Raw genomic sequence first — 14,832 nt, 5'->3', positions numbered from 1 at the left:
GTAATTTTTTGAGGAAATTATTATTTTTCTGAGCCTTTGCATGATGTTTGTTAGCAGACAGTATCTCTCTTGAGAGCGATGTCCTGACGAAGCAGCTACTCTAGCAGGCCCTAGTCTCTGATGTGAGCAACAGGGGTTATTCTCTAATTCCACACAGTTCCGGAACATATTGCCAGTTACCCTCCATCTCCGCTGTGAGATCCCACATCATGTGACCAATCCGGCCTCAGCCTCTTGCCTTCCAGAACACCCCGGGGATCGCGCTGTAGGTACAGGTCCTGGGAGACTAAAGCGATTGCCTGTCACTAGTATTGCCTAATTGGCCGGCAAAGGATCTGGCAGCGTTTGCCAGACGCATCTACAATCTGGGTAAACATGATGTTGGACCACTGCCAGCACAGCAACAAAACAATGTAGGTCACCTGTCTCAGGTGCAGAAGACTTTTGACAGCAATGCTTCTGTAGTTTATGGAGTATTTTTTTTGCTATATATTTGGGTCATTCTTCCATCCTTCTACAAATAAAATGAATTATATCTGTTTAGTTGCGATCTAAACCTGTGCAGTGGATAAAAAATATGATGGTTTACTGTATCTATCATAGTAAGACTAATATGGACAAAACATGTACACATTTCTGAGTTATATTTTTAAAAAGAAGCCCACATGGGAAGTAAAGAGCACAAGGCAGGGGACGCCCTGGATGGGATGCCAGTCCACATTCGAGTCACATTCGATGGGTAGTTATGGAAGACAGACATTTTAAAAAAGGTGCTTAGCGACAGTAGATAGGAGATAGCAAGCTAGCACTTTTTTGGATGGTTATGTATAAAAAGTTTTCTGCTTTCCTGACATTTCGATTTTGTCGTTTGCAGTAACAAAGCCGAGGAGAATCTTGCATGCAAAGCAGGAATTGCACAAAATTTGAGTGATTGGAACCACTGCTATTTATCCGATTTACGTTTTGATACTGGAGAATTTTTTTTTAATTATAGCCATCAGTGAAAGAGTTTCACACCCCAGCAGGATCGTCTGAGGTGTTAACTTTTATCCTTCACACCCTCCCTCTCTCTTTCTTTCCTCCTTCCCTTCCAGCTTTCCTTCCTTTAATGTTAGTAGTGAGGATTGTAACTTTATGTGTTACTCTCTGCCTTGCGTGCAGATCACGGTTGGAGAGGGTCATATTCTGAGGGGATGGATTGATTACCTATTATGCTCTGCATCTGCTGATATCAAAATTGATTTTGAATTCATTTCTTGTGCCCGAGAATTTGCCTTTTGAAAGTATTTATGCTTCCCCTGCAAGCGAGCGATGCTCCAGGGCATGGTGTGTGAGTGCATGCTTATGCCCAAGAAAGACAGCGAGAAGGTCACACCCGTTGCCGTGTTTACATTCTGTGACTCAGATCAGGAATTAATTATTCAAGTTTCCAAAACCTCAGAAATACCAGGACTTGCAGTAATTCCTGCAGTGGGATGAATATACTTGACCAAGGTTATATTTGTGTTTTATTGTTCATCAGCTGGTTAAATAGAGTCCTGAGTAACTGAAGTTACCAGGGAAAAATCACTTTTCAGAAGCATCCGTTAAATAAATGAAAAATGTAAATATTGTGTTTTTTTTTAGACAATATCTGTGCATCCTTGAGGCACAGCCATGGCCAACACACCCCCGTGCCCCCCCCCCCCCCCACCCAATCAGCTCTGATTTCCCTTTAAAGATGTCCAAACGTTGTCCAAATGTTGTGCATATCCTAGATGAGCAGTAATGTATACCAAGACCTGCACTGCCACTTACAGTCTGCACTGAAAATTTCCCTCTGAAGTTACAGCTTTACATCTCACCTGCTCCATTTGCTTTATTTCAGATTAAGTACATTTCTAGAGCATAGCCGGGGAGTATCTGATGTCTCGGGGGGAGGGGGGGGATAAGGTGATTTGGGTTACTAATTCCACTTGTTCCTAATATATACTGTACTTTTTTTTTCTTCCTTACCTCTCAGTAAATCCATCTTGATGTGAGGCCTGACCCCCACAGCCCACCCCCCGTTTTCTTACATGCCAAAGTGGACCCACAGAACCAGTTTCTGTATTTCTGAGTACCGCTTTGACCCCCAAACCCTGCCCAGTCCCCATAGACCCAGAAAAGAACCTCCCCCCCTTACCCCCAATGAATATCCTGTCTACCCCCCTACTGGTATCACATGGACATGCTTGCCCTTCCAATCCCAGTGATTCTCACATCATTATTGTTTACTTTCTAAGTACCGTCATCCAAAGCATTTTTGATAGCTAACAAATTGTACATCATTTTTAATGACATAAAAACATGCTTTATTTGCCATTTGCACGCATATATTGGAATGCTTCTCTTTGCCAACCTCACCTTGCTCTCTATAGCTTGGGTGGGGGGGGGGGGGGGGGAGCGTGTCACAGTGCGGTGTCCCTGGAGCAGGAGGTAAAGGGCCTTTCTCTAGAGCCCATGGACATGTGACTGTTGTGTTGAGGTGGGGGCTCAAAGCGACAATCTTCTGTTCATAGGCACAGAGACGTTGCCCACTTAGCCACTCACTGCCTCCTAGCTAGTTTAACTTATAAGTAGTTAAATTTCTATAATACTGTACTAAAATGAATGCAGTGGGCTAAATGCTAATGATGTGAAACCCATGTTATTTGAGATTACTATGATCTGTCCGTCTCTGACTGGCTTAACTGGTTTAGCTTTTCTAACACCCATTGGGTTAAAGCAGGCAGCTATTGACAGTGCAGCTCCAGTGACCATTATGTTCAGCTTGCTGGGGAACAGATAATCCCTCCCAACTTCCTGCTGTCTGCCGTTCTTCCTGTTCATGTAGAGAGATGTAACCAGCAGATGGACAGATGATCACTTCCCCCTTACTTTTCTGTAGGTACTTTCTTTTTTCTTGTTCCATATGGCACATAAAACAAGGCTTTCATATTCTGTTCCAAAGGAGATTAATCATCCTCAGTGCCGAGCCATATTGCAACAGTGCAGAGGTCAGCCTTCGCTTCCGATCTTTCTTTCTGCCAAGATGAAAACATAACACACGTAGACTTGGCAAGAAAATGATCTGTGAAAATCATCTATTAAACATATATGCAGTATACCATTTGCACATCAATCCAAGAACCAAGGATTTTAAAAGTTCATTTACAATCATATTAACTCCATATTAAATGCTTGCACCAAACATGCTTTTTAATTTTGAATTCCTGATTTACCCTGACCCGAGCTAATCGATTTGATCTGAGACAGTCGATTCGAGCAGAAGCTCAGAAGCTGTTGACTGGATGCTGATTATGTTTACTAGAGCTCCTGCCGCTTCGTCCCCAGACTGACAGCCCATCTGCATCAAACCCAGAATTAAGCCTCTTTCAATACTATTAAGACTCAGGAGCATTGGAGTTGTGTTGTACGATTTTAACCCTAACCATTAATATTGTCATTCATTCTCATTTATTATTAGCCTGGAATTATAATGATTTTGCTGTAAGAGTTTACACTTGAGGTTCTTAGAAAGAACAGACCTCCCTCCCTGCCAACCTAGAGGAAATTACAATCAAACAGTGAATTTTCATTCTTCTCCGATTTTGTACGGTGTTGTTTTTGTCCTGCTCTGCTCTGCACGCCCCTTGGTGGGGAGTAACTGGACATTTAGAATTTTACATATTCAAGGGCCCCTGTAAAGTGCTGGACCCCCTGGGTCTGTCAGGGTATCCGTGCCCTTCCGACGCCTCTGCCTCTTGGTAAAAAGGTAAATGTGCCGGTAAAACCGGACTAACCCAGCTTCATTAACAGTGCAGCGGTAAGCATGACGCGCAGGACCGTCGGTGCTCGTAATTTACAAAGCGTGCCAGGACTCACGCAGCAGAGTGAGTCCCATTAGAGGCCGCCGTTTGCTAAATGCTGTATAAAATATAAAGGGATGCGTATGAATATTTAAAGCACACACAGGCTGCTTCCCCTGAAGTGGCTGAGTCATCGCGCTGAAGCAGCCCAGTTGACGTAAGAGAATCATATTTGCTCACATTCTGTGGAGCTCAGATGGCACTCCCAGAGGACGTCTCACGGATACCGGCTGGACGCTGCCGTCCCCCCTCCAACTGACACTATCTAATTCAATTATGATATCATTTACATGCTCAGCATGCTTCTGTGTTTTAAGTTACACCTTTCAACATCCTCCTGGTACACCTGGGTATTAAGTGATGCAATTAAGGTTTTGTGAATTAATCTTTCTTAAGGGGGCGACCATGCACCCCCCCGCCCCCCGCCGTGATTTGAAACGGCGACCTACTGAATATGTACCTTTACAGCTACGTGCCATAAATATGAATATGACGACGGTTGTGATTGGTTTTGGTGCACAATGTCAGCTGTGAGATTTCCACGATTCGCATTCAGTGTAATGGTCATACCTCAATATCAGGAGCATGTGGTCATCATGAAGAGTATGTGAGAATCGTGAGGAGTGTGTGGTCATCATGAGGAGTTTCTGGTCACCATGAGGACTTTGAGGTCATCAGGAAGAGTATGTGGCCATCATGGGGAGTTTGTGGTCATCATGAAGAGTTTGTGGTCATCATGAAGAGTATGTGGTCATCATGAGGAGTTTGTGGTCATCATGAGGACTTTGAGGTCATTATGAAGAGTATGTGGCCATCATGAGGAGTTTGTGGTCATCATGAGGACTTTGAGGTCATTATGAAGAGTATGTGGCCATCATGGGGAGTTTGTGGTCATCAGGAGGAGTGTGTGGTCATCATGAGGAGTTTGTGGTCATCATGAAGACTATATGGCCATCATGGGGAGTTTGTGGTCATCATGAGGAGTATGTGGTCATCATGAGGAGTTTGTGGTCATCATGGAGAGTTTGTGGTCATCATGAAGAGTATGTGGGAATTGTGAGGAGTATGTGGGAATCATGAGGAGTATGTGGGAATCGTGAGGAGTTTGTGGTCATCGTGAGGAGTATGTGGGAATCGTGAGGAGTATGTGGTCATCATGAGGAGTTTGTGGTCATCATGAGGAGTATGTGGGAATCGTGCGGAGTTTGTGGTCATCATGAGGAGAATGCGGTCATCATGAAGAGTATGTGGTCATCATGAAGAGTATGTGGTCATCGTGAAGAGTATTTGGCCATCATTGGAAGTTTGTGGTCATCATGAAGAGTATATGGGAATCGTGAGGAGTATGTGGTCACCCTGAGTAGTATGTGGTCAGCATTAAGAGTATGTGCTCATCATAAACAGTATGTGGTCATCATGTATTTGGCCACCATAAGGAGTATAAATGCCCCCCAAAGGCACATGAAGAAGGTGACCTTGTCAGCCCAGAGGTGGATTAACTTATCTGGGAGCCCTAGGCTTACATTAGCATGGATACTCGGGTGCTGTTGATTTAACTCACCACTCTATTTTCCCTGAGGTGGGACGGGAAGCTGATGTTTGCTGAGGCCCTAAGACTCAAGCTTTTGCATGAATCTGCCCCTATGTGGACATTATTCTATTTAAATATCTCTTTAGTTTTTAAGTCCTGACTGAGTGATGACTGAGCATCAGAGAATTGTAGAAACATAGATGAGGTAGAGGTACGTAGCGAGGGGTGGATAAATCAACAATCGTGCCTGATTTTATTCTTGGGGTCTCGTCCCAAGTCGGGCACAGAGTTGATGGACAGCCGTCACCTTTGATGAGTGAGTCACGTGGGGAATGTCTGCACCAGCACACACGAGCCGCCTGGATGATTGACGAAGGCGTCAAGTTTTTGTTCTTCATTCATGACCCAATTTTTCCTTTCCCCGCATCCAGCCTGCATGACTGCCCGGGGAAGCATATCGCATTTTTACTGTTATCTCCTGCATTGTTCCAAATCGGATTCTCTCAGTTGACAAATACTCTCCACGGGGAATGCTGGATAAAATTCCCTTTTTTCCAATTATTGTCATAAATGTATTCATCAGAAGCTGCATTATTTGCATTTTATTATAAAGTAAAACTTGTCAAATTTGGCAGGTGTGTCATATAAGTAAATAATGAATATTTAAATACTGCTGACAGGATTAAATCATTAAAATATAGCGCCCCCTGCTGTCATTTTAGTGCCCTTGATGCATTATAAAATGCTCAATTACGGGCTCAAAGATGCAGACTTTCTATCCGTGGTTCCAAAATCCCAGAGTGAAATAGGAATTTTTGGTGTGACATAAGCAAGTAGGTCAGTAAGGAGTTTGGAGGCTTATAGCACTGGTGTCAAGCATTCCTTTTTCGTGAGTCAAACTCAAAGTGGACCAAGCTAGACCTATACCTAGACTTGCTCATTTACATATTACAAGTTATAAAAAAGTTTCAGCCATCAGTACAGGTGATAATCACTACTTATTTGGCAAAACGAAATGAGATTCCTCACCGCATCAAGCTTAGCCATGCGGATTGGTCCGGTATAAAAAAAAAAGTCTCCCATAAATGTAAAGTTTCTAAAATAGCTCCTAATGAAAAAGCCCGGAAGAATCTTGATCTTTTTGTCAATGGAAATGTTAGAAGAGAAATATTGAAGCAAAGCTGGGAATGACCTTTTCAGCCAACATTTGCCATCAAGGTTAATGAAACAAGAATCTTATCCCTTGTAGCATCCCTGTATGTAAACCTACCTGCTTTCTCTCAGTATCTGTTTTTTTCCCCCTTTTGCTACATTTATTTGATGTTGTTCACTGTAAGCCTTGTTCTGACCTATTGGAGTGTATATATATATATATATATATATATATTTGGTAAATATATATATATTTACCAAGGAGATGCCCTGTCCCCGCTGCTGTTCTGCATAGGCCTTAACCCTCTCAGCCAGATCATCAACAAGACTGGCTACGGATACCGACTACGGAATGGGGCGAACATCAGCCACCTCCTCTACATGGATGACATCAAGCTGTATGCCAAGAGTGAACGAGACATCGATTCACTGATCCACACCACCAGGATCTACAGCAATGACATCGGAATGTCATTCGGGCTGGATAAGTGTAGTCGAATGGTAACAAAGAGGGGGAAAGTAGTCAGAACCGAGGGGATCGTACTGCCAGAGGGCAACATAGCAGACATTGAGGATAGCTACAAGTACCTTGGAATCCCGCAGGCAAACGGGAACCATGAAGAGGCCACAAGGAAAGCAGCAACAACCAAATACCTGCAACGAGTAAGGCAAGTCCTGAGAAGTCAGCTGAATGGGAGGAACAAGATCCGGGCAATCAATACCTACGCTCTACCAGTCATCAGATACCCCGCTGGCGTTATAAGCTGGCCAAAGGAGGAGATGGAAGCCACTGACATCAAGACAAGGAAGCTCCTCACAATGCATGGCGGGTTTCACCCCAAATCCAGCACACTGAGACTATACACTAAGCGGAAAGAAGGAGGCAGAGGACTAGTGAGCGTCAAAGCCACTATCCAGGATGAAACATCGAAGATCCATGATTACATCAGGAAGATGGCCCCGACTGATGACGTGCTCAGTGAATACCTCAGGCAACAGAAACCCAAGAAGGAAGAGGAGCAAGAACAGGAACCATCATGGAAAGATAAACCCCTGCACGGCATGTACCACCGGCAGATAGAGGAAGTGGCTGACATTGAAAAATCCTACCAGTGGCTGGACAAAGCTGGACTGAAAGACAGCACAGAGGCATTAATCATGGCAGCACAGGAACAAGCTCTAAGTACAAGATCAATAGAAGCTGGGGTCTACCACACCAGGCAGGACCCCAGGTGCAGGCTGTGCAAAGATGCCCCCGAGACGATCCAGCACATAACAGCAGGGTGCAAGATGCTAGCAGGCAAGGCGTACATGGAACGCCATAACCAAGTGGCTGGCATAGTGTACAGGAACATCTGCGGGGAGTATGGGCTGGAAGTCCCAGGGTCAAGATGGGAGACACCTCCAAAGGTGGCTGAGAATGATAAGGCTAAGATCCTGTGGGACTTCCAGATACAGACTGACAAACTGGTAATGGCTAACCAACCGGACATAGTAGTGGTGGACAAGCAGAGGAAGAAGGCCGTAGTGATAGACGTAGCAATCCCAAGCGATGGTAACATCAGGAAGAAGGAACATGAGAAGCTCGAGAAATACCAAGGACTGAGAGAAGAGCTAGAAAAGATGTGGAAGGTGAAGGTAACAGTGGTCCCAGTGGTAATTGGAACACTCGGGGCAGTAACGCCCAAACTGGGAGAGTGGCTCCAACAGATTCCAGGAATGACATCTGAGATCTCTGTCCAGAAGAGCGCAATCCTAGGAACAGCTAAGATACTGCGCAGGACCCTCAAGCTCCCAGGCCTCTGGTAGAGGACCCGAGCTTGAAGGACAAAGACCGCCCACAGGAGGGCGAGTGGGGAATTTTTATATATATATATATATATATATATATATATATATATATATATAAAATATATAATTGATATTTTTTCTAAGCTTGCTAATAAGATGAAGGTGCAGTGAATAAATATCTAGGCCTGTGTATTTACCCCACCGGATGGTCCACACTCCTCCTGTTGTTTACTTTAACATATTGCATTGTAATTGTCAGGAAAATGCCACATAACTAATGCAATAATACTGTTAAAAAGTTGAACAAATAGTAACAGTGTTTTTCTGCATATGCTGTAGGTCTGGGGTGGGCAGTCTTATCCGCAAAGGCCGGTGTGTACGCAGGTTTTTGGGAGAAGCTTCAGGTCAGTGGTTCACACCCAGGTGTGAGGACTCTTCAGCCGATAATCTCTCTAATCAGTAACCTAATTAGGGAGTTGAAGAATAAACCCGCATACCCAATAGTCCTTTCTGGATAAGATTGCCCACCTTTGCTCTAGGTGCCGAAAATGTATTCTTATCTACTATGTTCCTCAAACTGTGAACTCCGATCTCAAGGAATGTGACTCACAACTTAATAATGTCTGAGAATCAGGACTTGTATTCGGTCCTAAAACCGTAAGCCTGTGCAGCCATTTTAGCCTCTAGCATGATATGAGACTGTTTGTAGAAAGTCTCTCTCCTGTCTGTATAAACTCAGTAAAGCCTGTCTGTTGAGAACTTGCTGTGAGCATGCAGTTTGTCCTATAATAAGGCAGAATAATAAACAGTGTGAATATATTTAGCAATGACATCCCTTCCCCACACTTTCTCTCGCAGCTTCTGAAGCAGATGTCAACATGCTAATTAGCAACTTGAGTTCTGGAAATTGATTTTTGGTCATGGTTGGGTCAATGAATGTGCGGCCTAGTGCCAAAAAACATTGTAGCCTGGATAATACTCCACCTCTGTAGCTTGTTAGCCTAAAATATCATTAATTTTAAACATGGACTATTGTTGTAAAGTAATCTGCCCAGATACTGAAAATGTCAATGTACTATTTTGTAAATTACAGTTAAGACAACCTTTTATCTGTATGTGTTAGCAATTATTTATTAAATCGGAGCACTCGTAGTTAATGTCAGTGCCTGGTACAATATATTTGTAAGTGTATTTGTAATGCATTCCATAAAAGGTCACATTTTTAATTAATACAGTAGGTCTTTCATGAGTAGCATTGTTGCCTTACAATGTTGGAGGTTCAAATCCAACACTGATGTTTCTGAATGGTTCATTGTGTGTGTCAATCTGCATTTCATAACTGTGTCCTACAAGAGTGTGACTGTCCCCTGCCTCGTGTCCTGTTGGATGACATGATATGCATTTTTATTTAAGACTGATTGTAATTCATGTCAGTGTGGGACACACTGGGTTAGAAAGCTGCGCCTCAGATCAGAAGGATGCCAGAAATCCTGGGGTCTACAGAGTGATCTCACCTAGGTCCTTCACCTTAATTGCTCTAGGGACTCTGACCATGTTTTCACAACAGGTGTCATTTTGGATAGAAGTGTTTGTTAAACAAACAAAATGTAAATGATTCTCCAAGGAAGTCAAGTGTCATGGTGGTTATCACTGTTGTCTTGCACTCAGGAGTCTAGGGTTTGAGTCTCCATGAAGCTTGCATGTTCCCCCTGTATCTCCATGAGGTTTCCTTTCCAATTCCATCCATGGTCCATAAAAAGGTGGATTACTGTTGCCTGGTTATCCGTAGGTGTGAATGGTATGCATTGGCGATCCTGCCTTATGGTCGTAACCCCCAGCATCACTGTTCACATTTGGCAGGAGAACTATTTCTTCATTTTCTGGAAAAACAACATAATTCCACAGAAGATTATGGTAAGTCCTCTTCTGTTTAATTGACCACCTGAAGCACAGGTCAAAGCATATGTTCACTAATCACTCCTCAGAACAGCAGACCATTTGGTCCATTTGCAAAGCATATAAAATTCTAAGTAAAAAAAAATAATAAAAAAAAGCATTTTCTGAGATTTGTGGTGATTTGTTTTCATGTAAGCTTAGTGCTTCATTTTAACCTTGTGGCCCTTGAGCTAAAAACGATAAAATAAATTATGACATATTGAGGCATAATCACCGTTAATTATATTTCAGTGCAAATAACATAAAGCAGTTTAACTCGTGCTATGCATGCGCAGAAGTGGGCTGTGGTTGTTAATGGGTGATTGTTCGGTCCGCTTGAATCTTTATGTCAGTGATAGGAGAAGTAAGCCTGTCTCTTATTAGCTGGTGATGGCGTGTTGGTGATTGACGATTGGTGGTTTCAGTGAGCCTTGGGGTGTCACAGCTTCCAGAGGCTTGCTCAGAATCTTCTGGCTCTATGGTAGATTCCCCATAGCAAGGAAGGAAGAGAAGAAGAACAGGGTTAGAATAAGTCAATGGAGGAAAACAGAGCGGACCTAGGGAGCTAATCAACGGCAGCTTAACGGGATGTGAGAGGCAGACAATCAGGTGAATGGCCATCATACCTCACTGACAATCAGGACGCGCCCACACAAAAAGTCTTTGAGATCAATTTGTCTAGGGTGGCTTTTTTTTTGTGGCCAATTATTTCTCTTTAGAAGTATTTTTCTCTTTAGAAGGTATTGAAACAACCGCAAAATGTCCCAAAGGCAGCTTTGAAAAAATAAAGAGAAACACAGCAGCTTTCATTGCCTGAGTGAAACAGGAATTTAGGGAAATCACTGATAATGTTTGGAATAGAAAGCAAGTCATTTCCTCGTGTTTGGAGGTGAACTTCTGCAGGTGTTACTATTAGCTGCCGTCTAGATGGTGTTCACTCCTGGCCACATTAGAGACAGGCTCTTTTATAGTGTCCTGTCTTCTCTCTGCATCGTCAGACTTTGTGTTGGCAACTTTTGTTGCTGCGACGACAGATTCCATCCACCTTGTCACCGGTCACTGTCTTACTCTATTCCCATCGACTTTTCCAGCACTGTTTGAGAGTATGCTTACATTTCCACTGTGCTTTCCTGCTTAGTGCATAACAAGTATATTATCTGTGACTGGCACACTGGAGACACTCAGCACGTGTTCTACGCACAGAGAGCTGCCAGTCGGCTAACTGAAGATATTAGGACCATGTTTCTCTTGGTAACTTCCAATGAAGGTATTAAATAGAGATTTTACACTGAAACTTGTTTTGTTGGAAATCACAAGTAGATGTGAAATATGATACAGAGCTGTTCCACACACCCCATATGTCTGTGAATATGTGAGAGACTCATTGAAATGAATTGACGTAAACAATCTGTAATTGTGATTCATTCGAGAGCAGGTAAGGTAGAACACAAAGAATTGGTGAGCATGATCTGCCCCGGTATGGTTTTGTGGGAGGGGAAGAGGGGGATTTGGGGATCACTTACTCTCCACGGGCTTGTACAGGCATTTATATTTGCAGATTTATAGACAGAGAGGACCAGAAAAGGTGACAAGATTAAAATGGGGGTTTGGAATATCAGCAGGTATAGGATGTGAAAGGATAGCATATGGTTATAAGGTCAGACTGAGAGTCTCAGGCAATGGGATATGGTTAGATTTGGAGCGCAGAAGGATAGGATATGGTCAGACTGAGAGTCTCAGGCAATGGGATATGCTTAGATTTGAAGCGCAGAAGGATAAGATATGGTCAGACTGAGTGTCCCAGGGAATGGGATATGCTTAGATTTGAAGCGCAGAAGGATAAGATATGGTCAGACTGAGTGTCCCAGGCAATGGGATATGCTTAGATTTGGAGTGCAGAAAGATAGGATATGGTCAGACTGAGAGTCCCAGGGAATGGGATATGCTTAGATTTGAAGCGCAGAAGGATAAGATATGGTCAGACTGAGAGTCCCAGGCAATGGGATATGGTTAGATTTGGAGCGCAGAAGGATAGGATATGGTCAGACTGAGAGTCTCAGGCAATGGGATATGCTTAGATTTGAAGCACAGAAGGATAAGATATGGTCAGACTGACAGTCTCAGGCAATGGGCTATGTTAGATTTGAAGCATAGAAGGATAGGATATGGTCAGACTGAGAGTCCCAGGCAATGGGATATGGTTAGATTTGGAGCGCAGAAGGATAGGATATGGTCAGACTGAGAGTCCCAGGCAATGGGATATGGTTAGATTTGGAGCGCAGAAGGATAGGATATGGTCAGACTGAGAGTCTCAGGCAATGGGATATGGTTAGATTTGGAGTGCAGAAGGATAGGATATGGTCAGACTGAGAGTCCCAGGCAATGGGATATGCTTAGATTTGAAGCACAGAAGGATAGGATATGGTCACACTGAGAGTTGCAGGGAATGGGATATGCTTAGATTTGGAGTGCAGAAGGATAGGATATGGTCAGACTGACAGTCTCAGGCAATGGGATATGCTTAGATTTGGAGCGCAGAAGGATAGGATATGGTCAGACTGAGTGTCCCAGGCAATGGGATATGCTTAGATTTGGAGTGCAGAAGGATAGGATATGGTCAGACTGAGAGTCCCAGGCAATGGGATGTGGTTAGATTTGAAGCACAGAAGGATAGGATATGGTCAGACTGACAGTCTCAGGCAATGGGCTATGTTAGATTTGAAGCATAGAAGGATAGGATATGGTCAGACTGAGAGTCCCAGGCAATGGGATGTGGTTAGATTTGAAGCACAGAAGGATAGGACATGGTCAGACTGAGAGTCGCAGGGAATGGAATATGGTTAGATTGCAAGTATAAAAGGAGAGGATATAGTGTTACTGACAGTCCCAGTGAATGAGATATGGCCAGATTCTGAGTGTGAATGGATAGAATATGTTGGGAATGAGAATCCCAGGGAGTGGAATATGGCCAGATTGGGAGTATGAAAGGGTAGGATATGGTCAGACTGAGAGTCCCAGGGGATGGGATATGGTCAGACTGGAATGGGATGTTATCAGACTGTGAGTGGTGTCAGATGGAATGTGGTCAGCGCACGCCTGGATGACTCAGCACAACATATGCCTTGGCGTGAAGTATTATGGTCTGCATCGCCAACTCATGCTGTCTGTTCCCCAGCCACGGTGGAGACATGTTCGAGCACAGACTGCAGTCAGCTCAGGGCATCCAGTCAGTGCCTCTAAGAAAACAGTATCTCCTCTCTGCATTTTTTTGTGTCGTGCTCCTGATCTTTTGGGCGTGTAACGATACATTATGGGGCAATAAATCGTGGTACAAATTTATGACGATTCACATCGTGTAAATGAAAAATGAACCGTGAAATAGCTCAAATTATCTCTTAATTTCTCCTGTAAGCCGTAGCTGTAATTGCGTTGTTTATACAGCAGAAGGCGCATTAACTTGGCCTGCGCCCCCCGCCAGCAACCAACTAATGCAACCTGCAGAAGCAATGCTACGGAATACCAAAATGGTTACTAAGAAAAGGCCTGCTTGTTATTAACTTTTTCAGTTTTAAAAAATTGAATATTTTAGGTAATAGGCTACCACATTTCACTCCAACCTTCGGGCCCTGAACGCACTGGTTGTGTGGCGTGTGCAGCTCTGATACTGCCAGTCCTGTATTTCTCCATTGAGTTTAGCTTTGATAATGGCCGTCCGACACAGAATGTATGATTGTATATCATTACAATTTTAATTTAAATTTAGTGTGAAGAGGTTAAGAAGTGTGTGTTCAGTTGCAACAACAACAATAAGTAAGTAAATAAATAAAAATAATGCAATAAAGGAAAAATAGAGTGACTGAGAGAGAGCAAACCTGAATACTGCGCTTCATCTAACAGACTGTTAACTTATCAGTATATAATATAATTACAGCTACATTTGAGTTTCTGCTTTGACTATATGGTACATAAGTAGCCTCCACATTCTCCTTTAATAACATGTAATTGGGAAAATGGTTAAAATAACTAATATTATTTTTTTTCATGTCTGTGATATGTAGTCTAGACAAAGAAACTGAAAGGTGTCAGTATGTAGTTTTGCTGGTATGATGTCAGTATGACTGTCGACAGATTTTTTAACTGTCTATGTCTAACTGTCTATGTCTAACTGTCTATGTCTAACTGTCTATGTCTAACTGTCTATGTCTAACTGTCTATGTCTAACTGTCTATGCACAGGCAAACACTCAGACTTTCTAGAAAAAATGTATAATACAAATTAAAATCAAATAGGAAAAAATAGTGTGAGATAATAGTAATGCATTGTCCTGCAGTTTTTACTGTCTAAGCTCATTTAAGGCATCTTGACATAAGTTATGGGCCACATGTAAATGAAGGGTACAGGGCTCGGGTTGCTGTGTCATGTGACACAGGTGGGACGGCCTTACTCCCGCGAGACATGCTTATGGAATGCAGACGGGGGAACAGAGTCGTACGCGACCCGCTCCACTGAGCATGACGCTGCCACGGCCGGCGGGGGAGGGGCAGCAAACGGGCC

The sequence above is a fragment of the Brienomyrus brachyistius genome, chromosome 17, assembly GCF_023856365.1.
Source record: "Brienomyrus brachyistius isolate T26 chromosome 17, BBRACH_0.4, whole genome shotgun sequence".
Lineage (NCBI taxonomy): Eukaryota > Metazoa > Chordata > Actinopteri > Osteoglossiformes > Mormyridae > Brienomyrus > Brienomyrus brachyistius.
This window is presented reverse-complemented; position numbering follows the sequence as displayed.